The sequence below is a fragment of the Xiphophorus hellerii genome, chromosome 19, assembly GCF_003331165.1.
Source record: "Xiphophorus hellerii strain 12219 chromosome 19, Xiphophorus_hellerii-4.1, whole genome shotgun sequence".
NCBI lineage: Eukaryota > Metazoa > Chordata > Actinopteri > Cyprinodontiformes > Poeciliidae > Xiphophorus > Xiphophorus hellerii.
Window position 1 is genome coordinate 13,265,467 of NC_045690.1, and position 12,694 is coordinate 13,278,160.

Consider the following 12,694-nt stretch of genomic DNA (forward strand, 5'->3'; position numbering starts at 1 on the left):
TCCATGCTTGTTTGGATCTTAATTTTCTCAGGTGATGCACTCTTTGGGGGATTAAAATTTAACTTCCAGAATAGCACTTATTATGCAAGCCGGTATCCCTATTACATGGCTCGGAGCAAGTGTAAACATTGCCATATTGTAACTCGATGGGAGTCTCTGTGCAGTGAATTCCATCCGAGTCTGGAAACGCTGCTTCTGCTGCTTGCTGGGACCAGCAGAGCCCAGATTAATCAAGTAGACATAGTATGCATCTCTCCACACCTCTTTAGTGTTTTGAAAAAAACAAAAACTGCATAAGAAATTCACAATCCTTCAAATCGCAATTTACAACCACGGAGGAATACCACAGTAATGAGTTTCTTCCTGGGCCATTTGATTCCAGTTTTCCAGGTGCGAGATGGATACAGCGATGATGAAGTCCCTTAAGGCCCCAGGGTATAGTCACTTCAGATTGGGATTTAAAGGGAGACTTCTGTAAACGGGAAAGCAGAGTGGCTAATGGATACAACCCATGGAGACTTCAAGCAGAGCTGAAGAGAGAGAAGACAAAAAAGAAGAGATGGTGAAGATGAGGGGAGAGAAGGGAAAGTGCTCGGTGCCTCAGATTCCCTTATAAAACGTGGAATGAGCATCGATTAGAAAATTGTCTGTTACAGTCAGCTGGCTCAGAGCAGAGAGTCTCACTTGTGACTGGTGTGAATATCACCCAGGCAGAATAAATGAAGCTTAGCTATTCACATAACAGGTGGCTAGAAGATGAGAATGCCAAACACTCCAATACCAGAACAACATCGCATTAGGTAGAGCACACATCTATTTATCTGTAGCACAAAGACTATCTCCTCATCAGATAAGATTTTTGTTTATGGTAATAGTCTGATTTTGCTTTGTTAATACATCCCAGGAAGCTTAAACCCATTTTATTATGAGCGTTACCTGTGTCCATTGGACACGCACAAAAAAAAAACTTTGAAAAATTACATTGAATTATTGTTTATCGATATATTTGTTAAATTATTTTTATGAATGCCATTTTTAATATCTGTGTTTAATTGCTTAACCCCTTGAATGTCAGACTTAGCGATAAAAGTCTATCTTCTAGTCCATGTAAAGACTTGGTTTGAACTCATTGTTCCTGTCTCTGTGTACATGTTTCATGCTATATATACAGATGTACTATCATGCAGACTGTTTTGGTTGGGCTGTGGGGATCAGCTGCTTTGGCTGACAAGTTACATTTGTGAGGCAAACGTTCAGAGTTATTTGAATTAGAAAAAGCTCTTCCTCTTTAGACTCTTGTTCTGCAATCATTTGTTGATCACAGGCAGATTTTATCTATCAAATGTTTAAATTAAGAACATCAGTGCTTTAACTGTGCCTCAAATAAAGGTTTTATGCCAAAACTGTCACTGCCAGATTGTCTAGTGGCAACTGTTAAGTGAGGGCATAAATACGCATAATAAAGGGCAGCGAATGAAAAGACAAATGAGAGAGCCCTGGAAGAAGTTGTGAAAAAAGAAAAACTCTGCGGGCAGATGCTGCCGAGTGTGCAAAGAATTATATGTATCTTTGCTCTGGTTTCAGCTTCTCATGGTAAATAGCAACATGAAGTAGAGAAGTAGAGCGAAGTGGGGCGCAGGTAACAAAAGTCGAGAATCACTAAAGGTTCCTGAGGCCAGAGTTTTTGTCTGTTCTTGTCGGGGATGCTGAAGACATTCCCGCTGTAGCCCTCAGGTAAATCAGTTTATGCTACTGACTCACTGAGCTATAAACAATATGGGGAATTTGTGATTACAGGGCTCCACGGTTTGGGTTGAATGCAGATTGTGAGGGAAGTGCCAGGTTGATGTGAAAAGATCCTCCGTAGGAAACAAAGACAAACATCACTGAAAGGGAGAGGCAACACATGACAGAACAGGCTCTGAGGTTAGAAGCTGCACAGACAATGACATCTTAACAAGATGGCACATTTGTAATTATCATTTATGACTATCATTACTGGTTTCATGAGCCACAAAACCCCAATGCACTTTATGTTATCCAGCAGGTATTTTTTTATGTGGCCAGGTTTCTATGTAAACCTGTAGCAGCAGTGCACCGGTTGACCCGTATCACTACCAAAACCCAAAATAACAAACCAAATCCCCACAAAGTTTCAAGAGAAACTTGGCATAATGGAGGAGCATTGTTGTGCTGAAGGTGGAGTGTCAAAGTAGGAACTTTTTAAGAGGCCCTATTTCAAGGTGTCAAATTATGAAGTCAAATTTCTTTTATTTTTGATATATATAGCATTTGTGTAACAATTGAATGTCACATAGTTACTTGACTGTCCTAAAAAATGGCACTGTGTCTGGAAAATACATAATGATCAAATTTGCTCTCCCCCTCCCTTTACCTTCTTCCTATTGTGTAAGGTCTATTCTACATACCTTGTGGAATGACCAAGTAACTGCCTGCTTGTAAAACCAGCAACTAGTCTGTCCAGTCTCCTCTGTCATTAAGATATTTAGTTTTCTTGGTCCATTTTCTGTAAACCTGAGAGCTAGTTGTGTGTAAAAATCCCGGTACATTAACAACAAAACTATGGCCAGGAAACTCTTCTTCATTCTGATGCTCAGTTTTAACTCCTGCAACTCGTCTTCAACGGTTCTATATTATGACTTGATTCATTAGGCCTCTGTTTTTGCTAACAAGCAATTGACCCAACAAAGTTGCCTTTGAGCATGGCTATTTTTTTCAGAATAAACTATCCTTTTGATGGCATTCAATTTCATTTAGAAGTTACCTTGTTTTACTTTGTGCTTTGAAATCCAAAGATTTCAAAGAGCAAAATACCCCTTTTTGTTGCACTACCTTGCCTCCAAGAATAACTTCCCATCAGCAACTGAGCCTTTCCCAGTCCTGTAAATGTGTTCTGTCACCTAGAAAATGAAATCCCGACAGGCCATTACAGAAGAGTCACTTTATTCTAACGGTGTGACTGGCTGATCCATCTCAGCCTGGCTGAGTTGAGCCACATGATTGGCACAAACAGCACAATGTTGATCTCCACCAGCTGAAACAGCTCTCTTCCACTCTGTCAAGGACAATTACTGAGGTCCACAGCTGCCATCTCTGCAAACACTGAAGCATGTATCAAATACAAACAAGCAGAGCACAGAGACTGGGCAAATCTCTAAAGAGAATGGTTTTCTGACACAAAACATGCTGCTGATTAGTCTCTAAATGACTGTCATTGCAAGGACAGGATGAATGTCATGCCATCAAATTATTAGGAGACGGTGCAGTCATTGCTGTTATCCAATACATGCAGACAGTGAACAATCTGTTTAAAACTACTGGCATATGCCAGTTTCATTTTTCAAAAAGTTTTAAACTTCTGAAATTATCACATTTTTCAGATTCCCAGTAAAATAAAATGAAATAAAAAACATGTAGAAGCAAGAGGAAAAAAAAACAATAAAACAATAGATTATTGCTGCTTAAAATTTGAAAAAATAAAATGGTTGAAAAAGAAGTGTTTTGGTTGGACAAGTAAAATATTTGCTTTCCATGTGAGATTGCATGATTAGAACATTTAAATCCACATTGATCTTATATAAATGGCACCCTAGAGAAGTCCCCTTCTTTGTTGCTCCCCTCCCAGTCAATTAAAGATTTGGAGATTACCTGTGTTGTTTAGATGGGATAAAAGAAGTGTGGCATGACATAAAGTTTGCAACATATTTTCACTTTTTTTCAGAAGCAGAAAATACTTCCTACTCAAAACATATACTGTATTTATCAACTCAAATTAATTGGATATACATAAAAGCAATAAAACTGTTAACAGAACATCTGACAGAGGTGTTTTAAAGCCCATGTTAAACACACCTCTGCTCTGTGTTATGGGTAAACCAACCCTAAAGGCATTTGTTTTCATAAATATTGTTATATGTAAAACAACCTTTTAAGTTGGGTTCACATTTATACGTAGGATTTACCCACATAATTGCACAAATTGACCTTCCAAATTTAAATTCAACTTCTCTACCAAAAACTGAATTACCTTAGCTTAAAATGCACCGTATTCTGATAAAGCTGTTATTTTACATGTATTTGTTGCACAAAATGAATTCACTATTTTTCACAAAAAACATAACAAAAACAACCCAATGTTTAAATTGCTTTGTAGGTGTAAAAAAAAAAAAGTATTTTTCCTGTAAGGACACAAGATAATTTCTAAAGATTCTGCCAACAGTTAGGTCTGAAGCATCTCAGCAGTTGCATTTTTCCTCTTGTACTTCACAGCAGGAGAACATCTGCTGGAGATGAGGGCACACTGCTGGAAATATTAGAGAGGGAGTCTTTGTTACAAAGAAAAGAGGAAGGATATGATTCTAAATGATGGCTTCTGTTTTGTGTTCCATGCTGGTTTTGGTTATACTATATAAGGAATGGCACGATTCCCCGTTGGTAGCTGATTTTAGGTTTAATATCAGTGTTATACATGTTTAACATTACCTTCACAAATGTTCCTTTTTCACTCACCCTTTGTTCAAAACAATATTTGAATATGTTGACTGTTATGAGCAACAGCAGCAGCAGAACATACCAAGTGTCACTACTATTAGCAAAAAACTTTGAACTGAGACTGCACCGACAGAAAAATGTTTTCTGGTCTGATTAGTATCTTTCAGTTGCACCAGTCAGATGTTGAGGTTACAATTCAGCCAACCAGTATGAAATGATGGATTCACAGGTTCATACTGCTGTTGGTGCTATAATGGCTTGGAGGGTTTTGTGGTGGGCTTGGCTTTGTTTAGCCACTACATGTTGTCAGAGTAGTATTGCAAACTATACTGTTACTAAAATGTACCCAGCTTTTTTACAAAGTTTAAATCATTTCAAACTGGTTCTTGAACTTAATGAGCTCAGTGCACTCTCAAGACTTCAAAAAATCTTAATCTAATTGATCACATATGGGAGGCTGTGGAACCGGAGAGTCACATCCTGAACGTGCAGCCAACAAATCTGAAACACAATACCAATAATGACTGAAATGTATGAGGAATATTTCTGATACCATATTGAATTTACAACATGAAAACGTTCTGCGAGCAAAAGTACGTTCAATCTGTTAACTGCAAATGTTTTCTAGTTGTCCTGATCTATCAAAATATCTACATTCACTTGTCCAAACATGCATTCACACACTGATGTGCAGATTGGTAATCGACAGGGGTTGAATGTCATGCCTAAGGACACTGTGGTGGAATTCGAACTCACAACCTTCAAACCACCAAATGATTTTATCTCTAATAATTAGTATGATTTGTTGTTGTGTAAATGAGATTATAACTGTCACCCTGCTCTGTACCACTGCTATTCAGCATGACTAAATGTTGCTTGAATCAGTCACAATGAAGTGACTCCATGTACTTTGTCCTTTGTTTTAATGTCATAATCCAATTTTACCTCTTCATGGTCCATCTTCAGTCTTCATTTGCTCTAAACAACATGGCCTTGAAAGCTCACCAAAACTGAACTATGTCTGATTTATCTTCTGCTTGTTACAGACTTTCTCTTTAGCCTATCATTCAGAAGGCATCAGTGTGTAGGTGACCTCTTCTCTTTCTGGTCTGATTGTTAGTTGATGGATCCTGTTTGTAAAGGGGCGAGCAGTGATAAGAGTCAGCGAGAGTGCACAGACACTGCAGATAAAATGACCTGCCAGCAAAAAATCTAGGGAGGGATAAAACACCTTGCATAAAGATGGTCTTTCTACTTTAATCATGTTTATGGAGCGAAGCGAAGCGTTTTTTATTATTTCATTCAACTAAAACCCATGAGCTGAAACACTTAGTCCAGGATAGATTCTTTATTTTCTGTTATCCTCTCATCTTAAAAAAAGAGCAGTATATGGAGGGACAAAGGCAGCAGCTTTACTGTGTTGGAACAAAAGATTTAGATCCAGTTCTGCTCCTGCTGCCATAGTAAAGCAGGAACCATGTATCTCTCTATGTTTCCCATAGCATTTGGTGGAGTGAGAGATCACAACAAAATATCCAGGCAGGAAGGAACACACTTGTGTAACATGTGTGAGGCAGGAGGCCACCAAACAGGTGTGAACATTAGCACAAACACTGCCAGTCAGAATGACTGATTACTCTGAGGACGTGCTGTGAAAAGTCAATTCTGGACTCAGACTACCCCTTTCCCCTCACAGCTTTTACGTACTGATCCACAGCTCTACACGCACCTCTCCCTAGGGTGTTCGGGATATACAATTATTAAAATGCAATGAGTGGTAGGGCCACTCTGTGTTAGAAACTCTGTGCTTAAGCTGCTGCTATTATTCTCCTGCAGCTGCACCATGCATACATTAATTTTAAATGCTCCTGAATATGTTCAGATTTATCATTGTGCTGTTAAACTTTTCCTACCAAAGCTAAAACATTTAGTTGGGAAAGAGTCATAGGTATAATACAAAAGATAAGGAGCATAAACTCTAGAGAAATTTCATCCAAAATTAAATTCACACGAAATGTTGGCAACAACCCCAATAATTCATACAAGTAAACCAAAACCACTAATAAAGCTATGCATAAGACTTTAAATAGAACAGGAATCTAGAATTAAATATACTTACAGAAATGTTCATCTTGAAAATTCTAGGTATCATTCCTTTGCACTTTGTTCCTTAGTTATTTTCATTGATTTTTAAAGAAGATACAAGTCAAGTGATTGACTAGGTAAGTAAAGTACTTACCTAGTTTGTTCAGTTTGAAGCAGGATCAAAACCAAGTTAGATTCATGGAGGCCCAGATTCACAACTTATAAAACTTGGAAGAGCCTGCTCCTATTATTTGGTGCCAGATACTTCAGCACACCTTCAGGGGTTGAGTGGATTCAATGCTTCAGTGGAGCAGGACCGTTTTAGCACCAAAAAGTGGACCAACACACTATCATACAGGTGCACCACACCACTTTACAACACTTTACGGCACAAGGTTGAATTCAAAGTCATTCAAGTTAAATGCAGAACTATTCTGGTCTCAGTACCTTGGCACGGTCTCTGCTGTAGGTGCTCCAACACAGGTGGAGTCACAGTCCCAGGAGATTTGGTGATGGCTTGTGTTTACTCTGTGTATTTTATGGGCTCTTTCTTACCAAATGAGGACTAGCTGTCCTCAAACTGCCCTTCACATTGCTCCCTGTCTTCTAAACAAATAGACCTGACATTTCTATCTTTTCTTTACACCTTTTTGCAGTTCTGAAAGTGATATTTACTAATAACATTTAATTTGTCTCAGTTAAAAGCTAAGCTTATTTTTAACAAGTACTTTTTCCTTTTAATTTGTTAAATTAATACATGTTTTTTGTTGGTTTTTTTTATATTAAATAGCTTTTTCTGGTGCTGCTTTATTTTTTCCTCTGTGTGCATATGGCATCTCTGTGTGATTGCTTGCCTGTAGCCCTTTCTCAGTGACCATGTCAAACTCCCTTCTGTGGATCAGAGGCCTTTGACAGGAGAATAGATTGCATGTATTTCTATTTGCCAGAAAAAAAAAACAGCAGTCCATTTCCTGAGGGCCTGGTTGCCTATCAACGCCCTTCAAGAGTGTTGGAAAGGGACTGTGTCACACTTTCATCTACCGACATGAATGAGAAAATGTCTTTTTAGATTTTAATGGAAAAGTACAACATTGCTTCTTCAGCTATCTTTTCCATCGCTATGATGCCTCCAATTATTGGATAAGCTGTTTTTAATTTGTCTAAAAACACAAGTTCCACATAGTCAGATATTTCCTTTGGAGCTTTTATCAATAATATGTTCCTCTTCATTTCATCTCACATGCATCCTCTCTTGCAGTATGACAGATGTAATCATGGGCCAGGACAGGGTTTTATGGGGAGCTTCTTTAATAGCCAGAAGTGGTTGACCTCTGCAATTCCCCCAAGGACATCACCCTCTTCAGCCCCCCCAGTTCAGCTTCAGACCATCTCGAGGACTGTCTTCTCGTATCACCCTCCTCCTCCTCCTCTTCTTCTTCCTTCCATCTTTCTATGCTGACATGCTCAGATGCTTCAGTAATGTCTTAGAGGCCAAAAGGTCACGTCTGACCTGTCACAGTGGATTGGGCCACAGACATAACAGCACCGTTTGGGGAGCACGGAGAGGCATACCAGCCTCCCTGACAGTTATTTCTCACCTCTTAAAGACTGTAACCACTCATCATATGTAAAATTAAGTCTTGCTGGAATAATGTTATAGCTGAGTCTGCGAAGTTGGACATTTTTCATCTCAAATAATGAAAATGTTTTATAAACGGTTGCAAATATTTTTGTTGACAGGTAACAGATTAGCTTGATTTCCTTTTAAAACCTGAAAGGTTGTTTGGTGGAAAATTGCTTTGCATGGAGGATGTTTAAACAAGACCAATTATTGTCTGAAGACATGCTGTGATAGAGGGCTTTGGTTGTGTTGCTTCTGGAAAGGAAATGATGTATGTTCTGACTTCTTCACTGCAAGAGACAACAAGGAATGGTTTTAGACTTTTGGAGAACTTTGGTGTCAGTATTAAACACAGTTTATTTAGACTTTAAATGCCTTTTTGCATTTTTCCCTTTTTTTACCTCACAACCACAAACGTCAATATATTTTATTTATTAATTTACATTTATTATTTATTATTAATCTAAGCAGTCACTTGTTGCTCTGTTTGTGTCCTATTGGAAGATAACCTTCTAACTCAGTTTCACCTAATAGGTTTTGTTCCAGTGACTTCCCTATGTTTAAATGTATTTAAATATAGTGATCCTATATGTGCTGAAGAAGATTATCCTAACATTATGCCATCTTTCATAGAAGAGATGACAGTGTCTTTTCAGCCATCTGTGGCGTCCTTTTAGCTCTTTTTAGTTAAAATGTCTTCTAAATAAATTAATTTTTTTCCAATAGGCTGTTTTAGTATTGCCATGAAGCGTTTGTCCAAGACCAGTACTGAAATGGGTATTGACTCAATACATGCCTAAGAAGCCCAACAGAGCCTCTATTAGTTGGTGCATTGAATATTCAGGACCTCCTGGCAGAGCTGTTGTAGTCTGAGAAACTCAGCAGGCAAGTAGATGCCAACATTACACAGCATGCATGTCTAAATGCTTGTGTTGTCTTCTGGTGCATGTCTCCATTTGTGGTCCTTTGTTTGTATCAAAGATTCCTGGTGATGGATAGGGATGTTTCCATTTCCTCTGGACCTTCCTGACAGATCATCCATCCTTAAACAATTTGGTGGTGCCCTCGGAGCCTGAGAAGGCTTGAGAGAAAAGATGGGCCATACAGCTGACAGAAGCCTTAATGAAAGACCAATTGGAAGCTTGAGGCAAACAGGAGGCAAGCAGTTTCACTGTCTGGATTGATGGAAGAATAACACACTGCCAGGAATCAGTTGCCATTGAAGCAGAGGGATTTCATGAGATCAGTGGACAACAAGTGGTGGTCAAGCTGGAGCTGTAGCAGAGATTAAGCTGTAGAATGGAATTGCTGCCCATGGTGGAGTGTGATTTCAGGTCAAAGTTATAGCCTTTTGTACAAAAGACATAAAGTAGATTGGTGTCCAGATAAAATTAACATTTTGAAAATCTGTTTGATCTGTTTAAGTGAGATAACAGAGGATGAAGTGGAGTTTAATCGTAAAATGCTACTATTTTATGTCACTTGGGTATAGTTCACAAAAGTACCATAATCTGTCTGATATCAATGGGCAGCTTCTGCATGTACTATAAAGGTTCTCAAGTGACTGACGGGTTGAAGTAAAGTTTAAGTCAAGTCTTAAATCATAAAGGTGGAAATCTAAGTCGAGTCTGAAGTCTTTGGCCCCAACTTGGGTCTCGAGTGTTTAAGGAGCGAGTCATAATAATGTCTCAAGGTTTTAAGGGCAAGATCAAGTGAAGCTGACTTTCACGCCAAGTCAGATTTCAAGTGTCTGATAAAAGAAATTGACATTCTCACATCAGGAGAATAATTTGTAACAAATGCTTTATGGGATCTGTTACTGATAAGTGGCAGTTACTAGGTTTAGGTAAAAAGGAATGACCTAGATGCATTTCTCTGACTTTAGCTCACCTCCATAAATGGAATTAAACCTTTTGGTGCCGACTGACTCTCTAATGGAAGAACAAATTTAAGCCATGCAAAAATTTCAGTTTAGTTCTCAAAACAAGACAGCCTAAACATTCATTTTAAACGCTTTAGACGTCCATTATTTAGCTATTCCTTCCTGTTAGGTGAAATGAGGACAGCTGCTCTACAGAATAAAAAATCTGCCAGATTAAATCCTGATTCTTTCACTTCCACTTACCCACCTGCTGTACTCATAGCATCCACAATCATGTTAGCAGTCCCTATTCATTAACAGGACTTGCAAACAAGTGTAAATTATAGCACAGAGTCTCTGTTGCAGACTTCCAAATTTGTTTTGACACTCCTTGCTGTTACCTCTACATTGTAAGTGATGGCTTTTGTTTCCCTGAGAGATGCTTGTTCCTTTCTTTTGGGAGCAGGACAAAGTCAATACCAGGTCATCAACACAGCAATAGCTGGCTAATTGGGCTACAGCCCTGCTTCGACAAAACAAGTAATTTCATTATGCATTTCACAATAGGGCTTCACATCTACTTGGACCAGCAATGTTTCAGCCAATTTCCTTCAGCCTTGGATTTATTCAGCAACATTTGTCGATAAACCTCCTCTCATATCCATATTTATTGAGCTGAGAGTTGTAGACCGGGAGTGCTGGGCTCCGATAATGAAGACAATGCCTCAGCGTGGATTCTAAAACCCCTCTCTGCGAGGTTTAACAGCCTTCTGATACTCAGTCTCCTGCAGTCTGAAACATGCACATCTCTTGTAAAACAGAGCTGATACCACCTCAGTGTCTTCGTGGTTGTGTGAGCTTACTGGCATTATTGTGGATGTTTTATTTATTTAAATGCCTAAATTTGTAAATAACACTATGCAGGGCCATTTTAAGTACTTTGTCTTTAGTAAGGAATGTGTATGGTATATAATTTGTCTGTACGTTTGTGTCTTTTTGCATTTGCTAGTGTCATATAATGGCCTTCTTGATGAAAACCACACCAAGAGGACTGGAGCATTCTCGCTGGAATGTTGGGAGTGCAACGACTCAAATCCGCCTCTAATTGAATCTGGCAGAATCCAATCCTGCAATATCTTTGAGTGGAGATAACAGGTACGACTTTCTATACAGTGTATGGCCTCAGCATCCATATCCATGAGCTGATACTCCAGAGAGAGAGGGGGATTATGTGTTTTAGCCATTCAGAGTCTGTTTTCTCTCCCTTCTTCTGGTTTTTGTCTCTCTTTTCTGTGGAAGGTCGCCTGAAGAAGGTAATCCTTATTCAAGTCTGTCTTTTTTTTTTGCTCTCTTTTATCTGAGGGGATTTCTGGCCAACACTGGCGCCCAACCAGACCACCGCTGATCACTGAAGCAGAAGTTGGTGCACAAACTGAAAAGCAGAACAGCTTGATCCATGAGACTGTTACTCTTTTATCACATTAGACGAACAGCAATTTAATCACTTTATTTACAACCTGTGATGTTATAGAATATGTAAGTTTTGGTTTTCTGTCCAAACTTACCTAAATTGTGTGTTGAGTACTCCCCAGCCTGACACTAAAATGAAGTATGAACTGCTACTTGTAAGCAAGTAGCAAATGAGAATCCACGGGTTGCTGCTGCTTTTGAGAAGACACAGATGGGATCATAATATATATTTGTGTTATCCTCTTGCTGTCAGATATTATTCTGCAGAGCTATAATATAGATATAGTAAATATGTAAAGAAAACACAGCTGGAAAGCTCTAGAGAGATGCACCACCTGCTGGGATTCTATAGCTGTTCTATATCATTGCCTGTAATTACTTCACTGCAGCACTCTGTGCAGTTGTTCATAGTTTCTGTCTCTATTTGACCAAAGCCCAACACTAAAGAAAAAAGGATTTACCTAACTGGAAGGCATTGGAAAACCTGCAAAGGCTATTGATGTGGAAAAATTACAATTAGGTTACACCTGCGAGTTGTATTGGTATATGTTTATTCTAAGTTCCTGTATATTCCCACCAAATTAAAACTATTTGGGCTACATGTACAAGGTTGGACGTTGTTTTTTACAGCTGCATGGGAACCAGTCTGCGGATCCCTTATCCCTTTGTATAAAACTCATGTGTTGTCTCTGCCTGGCAGAGCTTTTCATCCAAACCTGCTTCATTATTGATTGTCCTACAAGCTCTTTGTGCGCAATATATGAATAAACCTCATTGAGTGATTTTACCTGAGCAGTGCTTGGAAATAGTTTTTTTCCACGACACTATGTTCACATAGCAGGCAAATGCAATCCATATATGCTTTTTTTGCCCATACATGACCTATATCCATGTGAAAAGGCCTATTCCAATCTTTTTACCCCCAAAAATATGATCTGTGCCATTTCCATGTGTGGTACTAATTGTGGTAATGATTTTTTTCAGTGTCTGCAGTCTGAATGGCTATGTCACACTTTATTCAGCTGTTATGTCATTGATATAAGTTGTCATAATTCTGCACCAGAAGAAGCCAGATGCAGTAAATCAGGACGTAAACAATGACTGAAAATTAAGACTATGAAATTATGAAAGAATTCTGTCACTGA